Source organism: Girardinichthys multiradiatus, chromosome 6 (genome assembly GCF_021462225.1).
Source record: "Girardinichthys multiradiatus isolate DD_20200921_A chromosome 6, DD_fGirMul_XY1, whole genome shotgun sequence".
In the NCBI taxonomy this organism is placed as follows: Eukaryota; Metazoa; Chordata; class Actinopteri; order Cyprinodontiformes; family Goodeidae; genus Girardinichthys; species Girardinichthys multiradiatus.
Window position 1 is genome coordinate 29,933,830 of NC_061799.1, and position 17,760 is coordinate 29,951,589.

Consider the following 17,760-nt stretch of genomic DNA (forward strand, 5'->3'; position numbering starts at 1 on the left):
GTTTTATGTTTTTTGGATACAACCCGGGTCAGAAGACTGGCTATCAGGCTGGTCCAATTTAGCCATGAAACCTCCCACACTAAAATGACTGGTGTTTCAGTTTCATTGTCCAACCCATGTACATTTGTTGCCTGCTGGAGGTCATTTTGCAGGGCTCTGGCAGTGCTCCTCCTGTTCCTCCTTGCACAAAGGCGAAGGTAGCCGTCCTGCTGCTGGGTTGTTGACCTCCTACGGCCTCCTCCATGTCTCCTGGTGTACTGGCCTGTCTCCTGGCAGCGCCTCCAGGCTCTGGACACTACGCTGACAGACACAGACATGTGCCATCCTGGATGAGCTGCACTACCTGAGCCACTTGTGTGGGTTGTAGAGTCCGTCTCATGCTACCACGAGTGTGAAAGCAGCACCAACATTCAAAAGTGACCAAAACATCAGCCAGAAAGCATCGGTACTGAGAAGTGATCTGTGGTCCCCACCTGCAGAACCACTCCTTTATTGAGTGTGTCTTGCTAATCGCCAAAGATTTCTCCCTGTTGTCTTTTTCATTTGAACAACAACATGTGAAATTGATTGTCAATCAGTGTTGCTTCCTAAGTGGACAGTTTGATTTCACAGAAGTTTGATTTACTTGGAGTTATATTGTGTTGTTTAAGTGTTCCCTTTATTTTTTTGAGCAGTGCACTTCGTAGAAGCACCTTTCACTGCAATTACGACTGCAACTCCTTTTGTTTAACTCATTAATTTTGCATCTTTAGAAACAGATTTATTTTCCCTTTTTAAAAAAGCTGATTGAGAGTGTCCTTCAACATATTTGGCTCCTTTCACCTTCCCATCAACTCTGACCAGTTTCCCTGTCCCTGTTGAAAGCATCCTCAGACCACGATGCTGTCATCACCATGTGGGGTTGGTCTGTTCAGTCTGTTAGGTTTTTCGTTTTTAACATGCATAGCATGCTGCATGTAGGCCAAAAGGTTCCATTTTGGTCTCATCTGATCAGAGTACCCTCCTCCACGTTATTTGTGTCCCTTATGATGTATTGCATAATGCAAACAGGACTTATGGCTTTCTTTTAACAATGGCTTTCATCTTGCCACTCTTCAATGAAGGCCAGATTTGTGTAGTGAATGACTAATAGTTGTCCTTGTGATAGATAATACCACCTAAGGTGTAAATCTCTGCAGCTCCTCCAGAGCTACTCTTGGCTGCTTCTCTGATTAAACTCTCCTTGCCTGGGTGGATTTGTAGTTGTGCTGTACTCTTTCTGTTTGCCGGATGAGTTGGAACAGTGAGTTGTTTAAAGAATGTGTTATTACTTTATAACCTAATCCCTCTTAAAACTTCCTTGCAATTTTGTCTCTAACCTGAGTGCTGTGTTTCTTGGTCTTCACAAAACCTCCAAGCCTTCAAAGAACAGCTGTTTTTGTACTGAAATTAAAACTCTGGCAGTTGGTTGCACTGGATTTTTGGTTTAGGGGTCTCAGGGTCCGATGGCTGTTAATAAAATTTGAGAACTACATTTTGTTCTGATTTTTATTTATAAAAATGTTAAAAACCATGTACAATTTTTCGTCCACGTTACAATAATGCACCATTATATGTTGATTTATCACATTAAATCAGAATAAAATGGAAGTTTGTAGCTGTAACATGACAAAATGTAAACAAGTTTATGCGGTATTAATGAAAAAATTTAACATACTCTAAACTTTTTAACTTGGTATTTCTGTAAAAATATAAAATATTTTAAAAATTAAGCAGTTTTAGTATTTTTATGTTGTGTTTATCTGAAATAAAAGTAATTAGGCCATTTAAATAATAGATATATTTTTTTTGTATATTGATTTATTTTTATCCATCTTATGTAAAATAGAACAAATTTAAGAAGTATCAATAAACCAGAAAACATTTTTCTAAAATATTATCTAGTTTGAAATTTAAAAAAAATGCGGACTAGATTATGTTTTCTTAATAGCCTTTTTGTATTATTATGTTTTTCTAACGTTCCTTTATTTAATTGATTGAATGAGGTTTACAGCATTTGGTTAACATCATTTAAACATAGCAAAAAGGCGAAGGGAAATTCCGGTCACACAGGCTTCCGTAGGCAAAAAGAGCGAAGGGACCTGCTCGCAGCCTCATCCTCAGAGCATCTTTCCCTGTTATCCTATCATTCTCACCCACAAAAACACGGCGGGATGACGGGAAATCCGCAAATATCGGAGCTCATTTCCTCACTTTGGGTTCGGGTACCGTTACGGGTCGGGTTCGGATTTCGGCTCAACCTGAGGCTGCTTCCCTGATCAGGAGAGGACATAACAGTCTCCGTGTTCACACATAAAGAGCATAGTTGTCCTGAGCAGAGCCAGAACTGAACCTCCTAGTTTTAGGTGGGTTTCTACATTTAATGCAACGTATATTTGTTTTTTCTCGGCTGATGTGAAGAGAATCAGAGCAGCTTGCACAGATACAACATAAAGGTGGGTGTTCTGTCTCCGCATGCTTTCTGGAACGCATTGTTTCATTCTCCCTCAAATGCATGCTTGCTTTTGTTTGTCTCAACGCTTCACTCACACACCCACAGGTCCCGCAACGCACATGAAGTTGCATTTTACCAAGTAATGCATATTGTGGAAATCATATCGCATCTACTGCCCCCTACCACCCTATGTTCTCTCATGCACATTTCCATGAATTAGCAGCATCCTTACACCCGCCATCCTAGGCTCTCCTCATCCTCCGCCTATCTATTACTGTTCTTCTCCTCTAGCTGCTGATATGAATCAACTATTTAGAATGGCGGAAACATGTACTTTGGATGTGCAATTTTCCCAGAATTGCACCTGCTGTTATTGAGAATGCTGTATGTAATAGACCTCAACCATCTCTGCATGTGTAATAGTCCAGCAAGAGCTGGGGGGGGGGGAGACTAGGATAAAAAGGATACTTCTTCATCAGGGAGCTTAACCCAACCAGGCGTTTACAAAGAAGCTCTGCACCTAGACCGTAATCCTGTCTGACATCTCTCTCATTTATGACACACTATCTCTTAGGGGCGGTGAAAGTAGGAAGTGGACTGGAACCAACTCATTTCTGAGAACTTACTTCGAAAGCAGACTTTGATGAATTGCATCAATTAACTTTGCTTTTTAACATTGCATGCTTGGAGTATCTCTCCTGCCATGTTCGATTCAGTGTGAACACGGTTTCTGTTGATGTTTCCCACCCCCCCAAGTACAGTTCACATATACATACTGTAAAAAATAGGGTTATTTAGATTCTCATTGTTTTACTTACCACTTGAATGGGGGAAAATACTGCCAATCTCTGTTATGCGGAGCCAGTACAATATTATCATATTTGACTTGTGAGTAAAATCACCCTGAAACTCAAGAGTTTCTACAGACTTTTTCCCTAAATCTACCTGTGGAAAAAAAAAGGTCAAATCCAAGGACGAAAATTAACAACGGCTGAATCTGTCTGGGTGCTTTAGATTCAGGTCCACTCTCATTACTCCCTGGGAATAGAGGACAGCTGGTATTGTCACTAAGGGGACTTGAGATTATTTCATTGACTGCTGATTTAAGCAGTTAAGTGTCTCACTGTTTGGGGTGAATCATTTCAGTGAAATTAGGAATATATTGTCTGATCTTGTTCTGTCCTGTGACAGAAAGTTAAAGATGGTTGTAACATCCTGATGTTTACTAGATGTTGTGAGGAGAGAAAGTCATGGCGTTCTCTTTTCTTACCTTCTGACTTTAAATCAGAATAAACCTTTCATGTTTAGGCCCGGTTCGGATTACAAAAATCACTTCTAGTTGGTAAATGCCAGAATAATGGGCAGGATTTTTTTTTTTACTTTCTTGAACTTCAGAGTTTAAGTTGTATATCAACTTTGTAACTAATTGGGCAGGAAGCTTAGGGACTCCTTTGTTGCAAAGCTTGAATTGTTGCTGCTTTCTCATAAAGCCTTTTTTTTTTCTGGTCATTATTATTAAACAATGTCGAACATTTTAGTTTCCTCAGACCACAGGGCATACTTTCATAAAATGTAGGTCTTTGTCTCTGTGTACATTTGCAACAGACGTGAGGTAAAGCAGTATTTGGCATAATTTTGCATCAGATGAAGCCATTCTAGTTTTATGTTTATATTTTATTGTCATACTGTAAAGTAATCATGAAAGAGTAATCATGTAGAAGATAAGAAGCTTCACAGTTTGCACAATCGTCAAACACCATTTTGTTAAAATGTCATGTTACAGTTTGCCATATGTCCCACTACTGTAATATTTCTCAGTTTAAACAGATCAGGTAACTACAACATAACATCAGTGCATATGACTTCCCAAGTATACTTTGTTGGTACTGAATGTGGATTTTAATCTCAACTTAACTGCATGTTTAGATTTTTTTTATAATATTTTTAAATGTCACTCAGACTGTGAGTGATTTCCTGAGGCTTGGCTCCTGTCTATATAAAATTGCATAGAATGCAGATGGGATCTGGGCTACATTGCAACATTATTTATACAGATTGTATATAGTGAAATATTTAAACATTCCATAAACAAAGTAAAACCCCAAAATATTCATACAGTTGCTGGCACATTTTAGTTTAAGGATTATTTTCATTCAATGAACAACTTTGTCCCTCATGAAATGAGACAGACATCTCTCAAAAGATAATAAAACATCTATAGGCTGTTGCTTGTCTCTGGTGAACACTTGGAGAGACGCAGGGTAAATCCCGGATGCCAGTTCATTACAGGGAAACACAGAGACGTGCAAGAAAAAAAATAAAAACATGCACAGAACAAATCTTATCTATGGGGAATTTAACGTAGCTAATTAACCTAACTGTGACATTCTTTGACTCTATGAGTAAGCTGGAGTGTCCAGAGAGAACCAGTGCATGCAAGAGGAGAACATGGTAACTTCATGCAAAAACGGATTCGAACTCTGTCCTTCTTGATGCAAGAAAACAGTGCTAACCACTATTCCACCCATGCAGCTCAATAATAAAACAATCTAATTTATTCTGAAAAAATAGGTGATATGTTTATATTTTCAATTTCATAAAAATGGCATGGCAAAAATTATTTAGACCATTCTCAATAATTAGTGGAATTTTTTACTGTCATTTCAACAATTAAACCCTTATTATAACTGCTGACCAGCTTTTTGCATGTTTCTACTGGTACTGTGATGACTTATCAGTGTTGGAAGGTCTCCTTGCCATCACCTTAATCTTTCAATTCAATTCAGTTGTATTTATATAGCGCCAATTCACAACACATGTTGTCTCAAGGCACTTCACAATAGTCAGGTACATACATTCCAATTAGTCCTAACCATTGAACAGTGCAGTCAGATTCATTTATTTATTCAAATTGGATAAAAAGTTTTTCTGTCTAAGGAAACCCAGCAGATTGCATCCAGTCAGTGACTTGCAGCATTCCCTCCTCCTCGATGAGCATGTAGAGACAGTGGACAGTCACTGGCGTTGACTTTGCAGCAATCCCTCATACTGAGCATGCATGTAGTGACAGTGGAGAGGAAAAACTCCCTTTTAACAGGAAGAAACCTCCAGCAGAACCAGGCTCAGTGTGAGCGGCCATCTGCCACGACTGACTGGGGTTTAGAGAGAACAGAGCAGAGACACAAAGAGAACAAAGAAGCACTGATCCAGGAGAGCTTTCTATGGGAAGGAAAAGTAAATGTTAATGGATGTAGCTCCTTTAGTCGTTTCACCTAGAAAGAAAGAACAGATAAACTCTGAGCCAGTTTTCAAAGTTAGAGTCTGAAAGAGAGCACATACAGTCACAGTAAAAGCTCAGTCAATTGCTATATCTAAGAGAGAGAAAGGGTTAAAGACTGAAAGACAGGGCCGTGTGGATCATCGATAGAAGGTGAGCATTAAGTTGTTGCCAGCAGAAGCTTGGACGATGCACCCTCTCCAGAAAGGTGTCACAGGTAGACACAGAGTCAGGCCAGGTGTAGCCTCTAGGAAGAGAAAAGAGAGAACAAAGCTAAAAGCTGAAACAAAAGCAAATAATGCAAAATTGGAGAGTAGTGTGAGAATGTAGCGAATAGCGTGAAAGTGGTCATTATATCCTCCAGCGGCCTAAGCCTGTGGCAGCATGACTACAGAGATAGCTCAGGATAACCTAAGCCACTCTAACTATAGGCTTTATCAAAAAGGAAAGTTTTAAGCCTAGCCTTAAAAGTAGACAGTTTGTCCATCTAGAGCCCACTGATGGTCATTGTTATACTAAAAACAACAACGATTGGGATACCTCTCTCTGTCAGACTGATTATAACCATTGGAAAAGAGAGGGGGTCATACAGGTAGCAGAAATGGAGGGTGTGTTTGCACCTCAACCATAACTGAGCCAGTTTAGGCTAAACCTGACTCCCCCTTACTCCAACCAACAGGGAGCAAAGAAGATGGAGGTAAAAAATAAGGAAGATAGCTCATGATAACCTAAGCCACTCTAACTATAAGCTTTATCAAAAAGGAAAGTTTTAAGCCAAGCCTTAAAAGTAGACAGGGTGTCTGCCTCACGGACTAAAACTGGAAGCTGGTTCCACAGGAGAGGAGCCTGATAACTAAACTATCTGCCTCCCATTCTACCTCTAAAGACTCTAGGAACCACCTGCAGTCTGAGAACGAAGTGCTCTGTTAGGAATATATGGAACAATCAGATCTCTGATGTATGATGGAGCTAGATTATTTTAAATTCTATTCTGGATTTAACAGGGAGCCAATGAAGGGAAGCTAAAATAGGAGAAATATGATCTCTCTTTTTAATTTTCATCAGAACTCTTGCTGCAGCATTTTGAATCAGCTGAAGGCTTTTAATTGCATTTTGTGGACATCCTGATAGTAACAAATTACAATAGTCCAGCCTTGAAGTAACAAATGCATGGACTAGTTTTTCAGCGTCACTCCTGGATAGGATATTTCTAATTTTGGCAATGTTCCGGAGGTGAAAGAAGGAAATCCTAGAAACCTGTTTAATATGGGATTTAAATGACGTCTTGGTCAAAAATAACAGCAAGGTTTTTTACTTCATTACCGGAGGTCAATTTAATGCCATCCAGGTTAAGTGATTGACTAAGCAGTTTCTTTTTTAAAGACTCCGGTCCAAAGACGACAACTTCCATCTTGTCTGAATTTAGAAGCAAAAAATTTAAAGTCATCCAAGTTTTTATGTCTTCAAGACATGCTTGTAGTCTATCTAACTGGTTGGGTTCATCAGGATTTATGGTTAAGTAAAGCTGAGTATCATCAGCATAACAGTGAAAATTTATCCTATGCTGCCTGATAATTTGACCTATTGGAAGCATATATATAGTAAACAGAATTGGCCCAAGTACTGAACCCTGTGGTACTCCACAATTAACCCTGGAGTTTAAAGATTATTTATCATTTACATGAACAAACTGGAATCTGTCAGACAAATAAGATTTAAACCAGCCTAGCGCTGTTCCCCTGATCCCTACAGCATATTCCAGCCATTTTAAGAGAATATTATGGTCGACTGTATCAAATGCAGCACTGAGATTTAACAGAACCAGTACAGACACAAGTCCATTATCTGAGGTCATAAGAATATCATTAGTGACTTTCAGCAGAGCTGTTTCAGTGCTATGATGAGCTCTGAAGCCTGACTGAAACTCTTCAAACAGGTTATTGCTGTGTAAATGCTCACACATTTGATTAGCAACTATTTTCTCAAGAATTTTAGATAAGAATGGAAGATTGGATATAGGTCTGTAATTTTTCAAGTCATCTCGATCAAGCGAAGGTTTCTTAAGTAAAGGTTTATTACAGCTAACTTAAAAGCCTGTGGTACATATCCATTTACTAAAGATAGATTAATCATATCTAAAATGGGGCTGGTAATCAGAGGGAACACTTCCTTAAATAATTTGGTTGGGATTGGGTCTAACATACAAGTTGAAGGTTTAGATGAAGCTAATATTTCTGATAACTCAGGAAGCTCCACAGGATCAAAACAGTCCAAACACAGATCAAGTTCTACAGTTACTTCCAATGTTGTCTCACTTGCTGAGGATGAAGTAATAATCTTCAGGAGTATGTCAAAGATTTTATTTTTAATAGAATCAATTAATTAAGAAGATTAATTAAGAAGAATCCCATAAAGTCATGACTGCTGAGAGCTAAGGGAATGGATGGCTCAACAGAGCTATGACTCTGTGTAAGTTTAGCAACTGTACTAAAGAGAAACCTAGGATTATTCTTGTTCTCTTCTATTAATGATGAGAAATAAGCTGTTCTGGCTTGGTGAAGTGTCTTTTTATAAAACGGTAGGCTATTTTTCCAGATTAAGTAGGAATCCTCTAGGTGTGTAGAACGCCATTTTCTCTCCAATTTCCTAACATTGAGCTTTAAAGTATGCAGCACTGAATTAAACCAAGGAGCCTGCCTCCTATGAATGATTACCTTCTTTTTCAAGGGGGCTGCATTGTCTAATGCATCACACAATGATGAAGAAACACTATGAACAAAAGAATCAATTTGTGAAGGGGCAGAAACAGAATTATTGCCCTCCACTGTGTTTTTCTGTGATAATGAGGAAATTAAAAGTGGAACAGATTCTTTAAAGGTTGTTACAGCATCGCCTGATAATGATCTACTATAATGAAATTTTCTTTCAGGTGTGGAGTACTTGGTTAAATTAAACTCAAAGGTTATTAAGAAATGGTCAGACAGGACAGGGTTATGAGAAAATATTATGTCTTTACACTCAATGCCATATATCAGCACAAGGTCCAGAGAATGAAGACAAAGGTGGGTAGGTTTGTTAATGTTTTGAGCAAAGCCAATTGAGTCTAAGATAGCATTAAACGCTATATTTAGGCTATCACTTTCAATGTCAACATGAATGTTAAAATCCCCCACAATAATAACTTTATCTGTATTTAACACTAAATCAGATAAAAGGTCTGAAAACTGATCTAAAAATTGAGAGTAAGGGCCTGGTGGACGGTACAAAACAACAAACAGAAGTGGTTTTAGTGCTTTGCAATTTGGATGAGGAAAACCAAGGATTAAATATTTGCTCCATCCACAGATTCTCTGTTAGATTCCAGACTCTCAGCCACTCCAAAATGTTAATATAACTGCCTGGTAGAAGATGCAGGTTTGTAAAATTAAAAGATTATGAAAAAGGTAAATTAGCCAGGGGCATAAATAATTGTGTGACTAAATGTAACCATAAACATAACAGGTAAAGACGTGAAACCATGAGTGTCTTATTGTACATAAATTGTTATATTTTATACAGTTGTATTACCATAATTCAGAAACACATTGAGTGCACAGAAAACTACAATTAGTTGAACTTCATTCTTTTATATAATGCAACCCTTTTCCATTGTTATAATTTCCCATTAAGTAAATTCATACATTTGTCTTTAGCTTTGAATTTAGAGTGTTCTAATCTTCCAACTGCTTGTACAAATGTCAAAAAATCTTAGCCTGACTGCGTGTGTTTCAATGTTGAATATAAATGATTTATAATGTAACTTTTTTAGAAGTGTAGAACTGCCATGCCATTTAAGTCATTTGCTTTTGTAAAAAATCTTTGATTATAGTGTAAAATCTGTGGAAATGCTCTTCTATTGTCAGCCAAAATCTTCCTGATTATCTTATTTCTGTCTTGACTCCTTGCAGATTATTGAATTCACTTTAAACTGCCTCTGGAGCCCACATATACCAAATATCAACACGGAAACATTTTGTCGCCATCTAGTGATCGGATTGTGAACTACATCCAGTTGAAAGTTACAGTTTTAAGCTGTATTTGGAATACTGTAATGATGAAATCACAATTATTTAAAGGAATTCAATTTTAAAGCCCTATTTAAGGAATAGCAGCAATTGTGTTGTGTTGCGATTTTGCCCAGTTATGCCTAATGTTGCTAATTTGCACCATACCTAAATTTGTCTTTTATTAGGGGCGATATTCAAATTCGAAGAGTCTTCACTTAATTTAGTATCTACTAGACAGAAAAAACAGAATAATTAAACGTTTTATATAATTGTAAATAAGTTTGTGCAGTAAGAGGTAAAGTGTGTTTTACAGTACTTTAGTCACTTCCTCTGGAGTCATTTCTGCTCAGTCTAATAAAATGCATTCCCTAACAATAATCAGGTTACGCTCATGCCAGTGAACTCCCCATGTCTCCTGAACCTTGGTGAAATGAAACTGTTGTTTTCTTCTCTGGTACATTCATTAACTTCATCTCGCTGGTCCCAAACGTCAGCTCAGCCACAGCGACAGCAAAAGATCCATTCTTCAGATCTCTCCTTTGTGTTGGGATTTGTTGTCATGGGAACTAAGTAGGCCATTTCTGAGTAACTGAGAGGATGAGTTTATAGAGGAACACCTGTGTTTGTGTGCGTGTGTTTGCACGTGTGCTGCAGGGAGCGTTGTGGCTCATAACTTTTTTTTTTTTTCCTGCCTGGTTTCATGAATGTCTCCACAATCATTAGCTGTTAAAAAAACGTAAAAAAAAAAAATCACAGCCAAAGGGGTCAATGTTGTTTATAGAAACATTGACATGTGGAAGGTTTAGGAAACGCTTGGCTGGGTTTTTGGCAATTTCTATGAAATACGCCAGAGGGGCAATGACAAACTCTAAGTCTGAAATTCTACATCACATATTCAGTAAATGGACTATTATCTGACACATCTTTGGGTAAATAAACAGTGGGATTGCTCTCGCTGCGTTGTGATTGGATATCAAAGACAGCTGGTTTATTGTTATGGATTCATGAAAGAAAAAAAAAACTTAGTGATGTAAAAAATAGTTCAGTAACTTAATTAGGAACTTAATAACTGGTAGGCATGGTTGAGTTTGTGATGCTCACAGTATTACAACTTTAAATAAAATACTTTGGTATTATGTTATTTACAAAGAAAAAAGATACAAATATATTATAATTAATTAATTAATATATAACAATAATTTCTGCTGCAAAAAACATTTGTATTTACATTTATAACAATCAATATCTGTAACATGTCTTTATTATTATACTAAATACGACTAGACTGCTTTAGATATAGACTAAAAATGACGAATAAGCACCTGCTAAATTTAGCTGTGTTTTTTAAGTGCCAGATTATTTTGCCTTTTGTCAGCCACTCAGAAGTCTTACAAACGTATGTTAAGTGGTTAATTAGGCTATTTTCTCAGGAAGGTCCTGACAAAATTTTTCCAAACAGCCAAATTTGCCAGAAGTGTAGGACCCTTCTTTTAGCCAGCTGACAGTCAGTGCTGTTTGCCCTCTAATTTAATGGGGAAACACTGCTGTTTCTTTTTAGTATTCTAAAAAGCATGTTTGCATTAACTTTGGGTTTTGCCATTTTACACGATATTTTGCAATACACATACAGGATTTATCAGGGTTACCCTGGAGCATTTTAGTTGAGCTTTTTCCGGGTGATGTCAAGAAAAGGCCCTGAAAACTGATGCGTTTTTAAAGTTTTGTTTTGCTCAGAACATGCAACTTTAACTCTAAAGGATCAAAAGAGTGTCGGATTTGTCATCTGTGTTTGTTCAACAAAACAGTTCAGAAACATCTAAACATTTCTTCAAAAAGCTCTTTCTCACTTGTCAAAGCAGAGGAACAAATAAAGCCCATGCGCCATGAAGCAGTCATGTTGAAGTAAGATTAATATTTTGGAAACTTTATTGGCCCTTTAAACAGCGATAGTGTGTATCTACTTTCTATAAATAATTTCTATCCCAGCTAAAGCCGTTTTATTTATATACTATACCACCAATTTACAACAAATTCAGGGCATTTTTTCTGAAAAAGTAAACAAGTTCAATTATATACAGTCCAACATAATCCAATTATAACTGAATACACTACAGTCAGATTCAGTCTAATCCTATTATACATATTCTAGTTGAATCCATTTCCTTTTACCTCAGTACATTTTTACTCAAGGAAGGATGCAACCGTATTGCACTGAATGATCATTTTGATTCAACTGCCGTCTGTATTTCAGTAGGCAAGAAGAAGGATTCTTGTGTCTGTATGTGTGTGAAAATGAAAGAAAAGTAAGAGATAATGTGACTCTCTTGTCTTAACACCATTGGGTCGGGATCAGCTCTGGTTGGTTTGACTCTCTATTCAACCAAAGCACTCCAGCTCTTCTTGGCTTTTTTACGGTATAGACTTTCTTCCTAAACAAAGGATTATGAAAAATACTCTGATGACACATAAAGTTTTGAATTTTTGGTGATTTCAAGGTTTCTCAGTCATGACTCATTCACTTTAGGTGGGTGAGATCTTATATATCTTATATATTTGAAATTTGGTGCTGAAACGACAAAATTAAAAACAATTCAGCCAAAAATATAGAAATTGAGTATGTCAATCATACCCCTCATGTTTTAAAGTAGATCTAAATGTAATATGTTCCCATCTAATATCCCTTGTCTATACCTGCTAATCCCTACAGAGTTATTGATGCCTTATTTAATTTTGGACTATGGGAGGAAGGCATAATACCCAGAGACAATCCAAACATACAGAGGGAGAACATACAACTCCATACTGAAAGACATCAGGCTGGGATTTGAACCCAGGACCTTCTTGCTGCAAGGCAATGTTGCTACCAGCGGAACCACCAAGCACCCCAATATGAAACATACATTTGCTGACTCATATTGTTTTTAAAAGTCCTACTTACAATTTTTATAAGAAGTGTAATAACACCTGATTCTTGTAATATAAAAAAAAACTTTTTCCTCCTTTACTGTGATATTTATTCCATTGAAATCAACTGAAAAACAAATCTGTTAGAGGGAAAAATATAGGATAGCTGCAACAACCTGGTTTTATAGGTGTGCACCTTCTTAATACTTTGTTGAAGCAGTTTTTTTAAGGAGTCAGTCATCTTCATTAGGAGTCTTTCAGCATTGAACATTGGTTTGATTTGGCAATATTTTCCCACTCTGCCTTGTTAAAGTTCTCCATATCTATCAGAATGTGGTTAGATCTCTTGTCCACAGCCCTCTTCTGGTGACTTGACAGATTTTCACAGATTTAAGTATGAACTGGTTAGGGTGTTCAAAAACTTTTAATTTTCTTTAGGGGAAGCCCATTTTTTGGACTCACTTTGTAAATAATATATTCTTGGATTGTCATCTAAAGTTTCAATTTGGGTTCCTCAGACAATAACAAAGTTTAAAGTTTGAAGGAGCCAAGCCAGGATGCTGTCTTTGGTAGAAATATCCTCTGTTTTTCAACCCAAGATGAATCCAGTCCCCCTTCAGTGTTATTGTCAGGCTCCTGGCAGCCACACTGACAAATGTTCATGTTTTTATCAAATGTGCAGACAGACTCCAGCAAAGTGGGCTTAACATACCTACTCTACACTAGCAAATTCCCCACTCTGGCATTTTGTGCTAGAAACCACAAAGGTGAAGTGGTATTATTGCTTTGTCCTGATTCTATTTCTATTAAACTTGAAATGAAAGCTGAAGAAGTTAAAGATATTAGAGCAAAGGGGTGAGCAGGGTCAAAAAACAAGAGTTATAATTTCTGGGAGGATTTTGAGCCTGGCACTGCTTTAGTAATGCTCTGATCTGTAGTCAGTGTCAAAGGTATTGCCACCTGCTGGCGGAGCACTTGTAATGAAACAGTTCTGACTGGAATTCTAGAGGTCATGTGGTTTCAAATTTTAATAAAAATGGAGGAGAAATGTGTTTAAAATTAACCTGAGTAGTACAGCTGGGATCCACAGCTATTTCTAAAAATATACATGAAATTGATTTATTTTTAGTATAGGACTGAAACTGATAGTACTTGGCTCCTATTTTTAAATGATTCCTTGTTATATATTCTCAACATCCTACTAATATTTGCAAGATACTTTTTTAGTTTTCTAGTTAACCTCTTTAGCTGCTGGCTGTACTTGAAAGTGCTATCCAAATAAAATATGAGCTGAGCTTGTCTGTGAGCTGAAGATTCTTTTGTCACGATCTGACATTATCAGGCATGACTTTGTCTTTACTCAAGAAAAAATGACACGTGGTATCTGTGCGTCTCACTCTCAGGGGTTTGCAGCTGTCAGCTCAGTATTAAATGACATCACCTGCTTGTCAAAAGTGGAACTTTTTGAAAAATCTGTGTCTCAATGTCAAACCAACACGGCATTTTAGAAAAAGAACACCATATCTGCAGTCAAGCATGGTGGCAGTGTAATGACCTGGGCCTGCTTTGCTGCTTTAACACCTGGACACCTTGCTGTAATTGACGGAACCATGAGTTTCTATGGCAAAACAAAAAAAAACATAAGAAGAGTGTTCGGCCACCATTTTGTGACCCTAAGCTCAAGAGCTCTTGAGTTATTCAGCAGGACAATGATCTGAAGCATACTAGCAAGTACACCTCTGAATGGCTTAAACAAAAAACACAAAATGAAGTTTCTGGAGTGTCCTAGTCAAAGCCTTGACTTAAATATAATTGCTTTGGCGTGACTTTAAACAGTCCGTTCATATTTGAAAACCCAGCAGTGTGCAGGAAAAAAAAAATATGCAAAGAAGAAAAGGTCAAAATTCATTTGATTTTTCAAAACTGACTGTAAATAAAGATCAAAAATATTATATCCAAGCATTCAAAGACACTGATGGATTAAAAAATCTAATTTGAAGGCATAACTGGACATTTTTGGCTTTAAGCCAGACTTCCCACTGCTGATATTCCAAAAAAGAGCCAAGTTTGAATAAAGCTGTCCTTAAAACGACAAACCAAATCCTCATCTCATTCCTTCTGTCTACTATCGCTCTCCCAGTGAAGCCTTCCTTCCGCTGCAGCAATTCATTTGTTTCTTTGCTCTGTTGCCAGATGAGCAGCTGGATCGGAGAGAAGGGGAATGAGACGGAGCAAAAGAGGACAGATAGAGATGATGATGTTTTCACTGTAACATGTGGGCTGTTGCCACAGATAGTACTTTGTTGGATTTGGATAATGCGGGCACAGCCTGCCTGCTGAGAAACAGAAAAGGAGAACTTTTCGAATGGCTTCAAGTGTCTGATTTGGTGATTTAACATAATGATACTCTCCAGGCATGAAACACTTTTCCTTATTTGTGATGCATCTGTGATTTCCCTGCTGTGTCTAAATTTCACCTTTGTTAGAACATTTACAAACATGAGAGATGGAGTGGACCTTTGAAACAAAGTGGAGCACCTGCTCTTAGATGTGAAGAAGCAGGATGAGGAGCAGCAAGGCAACAAGACCGTGGACCTTTAATCAGACCAGCCTCCTTCAGATCAGAGACAGCCATGTGGGAATATCCACATGGAAGGAACTAAGTGGAGGATGTTTGAGCTCAGTGAACAGTGGAGTTTCATATAAGTTAGATTTGTTTTTATCCCACAGCAGTCTAGTGTCCTAGTGTTAAAAGCTGACTTTGTCTTGGTATTTTCTTGAAAATAGAGAGACATGAAATACTGTGTTTAGGATGATGGAGTTTGAAAGTTTGTTTCAACCTGTAAAATGTATCTCAGATACAGTGGCTTTTTTAAATCATTCATACCTCTTGAATTGTTCCACATTTCATCACATTGGAACCAAATAATTCAATGTACACTGCTGTGATAAAGGATTTGCCCCAATATAGACTTTTTCTTTTTGCTTTTTTGTCACACTTCAGTTTTTCAGATCATCAAAAATTTTAACATCAAACAAAGATAGGTTTAGTAAATACAAAATATAGTTTTCAAAAAATTTTATATATTAAGGAAAAAACACTTTTTGAACCAACCTAGGCCTTTGTGGAAAATTAGTTGCTCCTATACTTCATAAGTAGTTGTGCCACCTTCAGCTTCAATACCTGCCATCAAGTGTGTGCAATAACTACCAATCAGTTTTTTACATTGCTGTGGAGGTCATGCCTCAGCATCTTAATCAGATTCAAGTCCAGACTTTCACTAGGCCACTTTAAGAACTTAATTTATTTTTTTTGGTTTGAGCCATTTAAAGGCAGACTCGCTAAATGTACTTGACCTTAAGGTCACAAAGTGATGGAAGGATGTTCTTCTTCAGGAGCAGAATTCATTATTCAATCAATTAGGGCAAGTATTTCAGATCCAGGAGCAGCAAAGCAACAACAGGCTTTTATACTACTTTCACCATCTTTGAGTATAGGTATGTTGTTCTTTTTTTTTCAGATGTAAGGGGATACACACCTTCTAAAAAGTTGAACTTTTTCGTCATTAGCCCATAGGTCAGGAAATTTTACCCAAACTCTTTGGAATATTGAATATTTATTTGGTAAATGTAAGATGGGTTTGGGGTTATTTGTGGTCAGCAGTGGTTTTGGCCTTTGTACTCTCCTCAGTAAGTTTTTTCAAGCCTCTTTTTTTATTGTTAATTCATGAAAACCAACCATAGCAAGTGATGCCTGTGTCATCTTAGATATTATTTCAAGTTCTTTTGTGACCTCTGGGATGAGTTGTTCATGCTATTTTGGTAGGCCAGCGACTCCTTGGAATATTCACCTCTGTTCCATGTTTTTCCCATTTATGGAAAATAGCTTCAAGTGCCCCAAAGCCTTGCTAACCATAAGTGTTGTAACTCTTGCTTGACTGTCATTGACAATGAATGTTTTTTCACCTGTTCTTGACTTTTGCTAAATAGGTGCATGATGTTTGCTTTTTGAGTCGTTTATCCTTCTAATGCTCCATTCTGCAGGTCTGACAGTGATCAGGTCTGGGTGTGGCAGGTGAGACTGAACTGAAATATGTTGTTAATCATAATTAATTCATGATTTAACAAGGATTATTATGATACACAGTGCAATGAGTGGGTTTTTGTAAGGTTTAAAGCTAGATTTAGTGCAATGTAACAATATCGTAAAGCTTTGAACTTATCACAGAGCTCTGTTCAATACATCACCGGAAACAAGAAGAATTTGGCACAACTGCAAACCTACTAAAACATGGCTGTTCACTTTTAACTGAAAGGCTAGGCAAGGAGAACATTAAACAGAGAGACAGCAAGGAGTTGTTGGCCAGTCACACACAATCTTAGTTGAAGTTTTCATTGAAGTTGGTGGAAATGTAACAAAAAGGTAAAAAGTTCATGAGACATAGCTGCGCAGTATTCCAGTGATATTTTTTATATGGTTTAGATGTCCCTCAACCCCATGGTATAATTTATCATCCTTGGAATATCCACTCTAATATCCACCTTCATGTCCCCACTTTAGCAGCCCCTCAACTGTGACAATTTACAGAAGCTCTTAAAGTATTATAGCAAGTTGTAAAACTGAAGAGGAGCACGGCTCTCATTCAGATTGTAGAGTTAATCCAGTTTATCCAACAGCCTTGGTCCAGCCCCGAAAATAGGAAAACACAACATGATATACTCTAGGCTCCGCCCTGTTACGTAGGGCAGAGCTCATGCCTCATGTGTATCAGTAGAAACTATGTGCAGTTAGAAAACTGACTTAACTGTTTTTGGGCAATTCTGTGAATCAGCTGGGTGTGATGCATTCCTAATCTGTGTGATTGCAGCTGCAAGGAGAAGTAGAAAAACAGCTCTAATAAGACATGAGAGAAAACAACCAGGCCTAGTAACAATCTAACACATGCATGGAATTTTATTTTCTAAGTTTGGTTTGGGTTGACGCATTTACGGAGGCATGTCAAAAAGTGCAGATCTCTTAAATAAAATGAAGAACCCACATCAGAGGTGGTTAAACTCTT

The 17,760-nt window shown here is 37.5% G+C and overlaps 1 protein-coding gene across 2 annotated transcripts in view; it reads left to right on the plus strand.

Annotated features, from left to right (window-relative positions):
- Positions 1–2,108: 2,108 nt before the first annotated feature.
- The window catches only part of b4galt2 (UDP-Gal:betaGlcNAc beta 1,4- galactosyltransferase, polypeptide 2), a 266,605-nt gene continuing 250,953 nt past the window's right edge, over positions 2,109–17,760 (plus strand). The window contains exon 1 of one of the 2 annotated variants that reach the window (XM_047367011.1): positions 2,109–2,474. The gene's annotated coding sequence lies outside the window, so the exon portion shown is untranslated. The remainder of the gene's footprint in view (positions 2,475–17,760) is intronic. The other variant, XM_047367012.1, reaches the window with a different exon arrangement.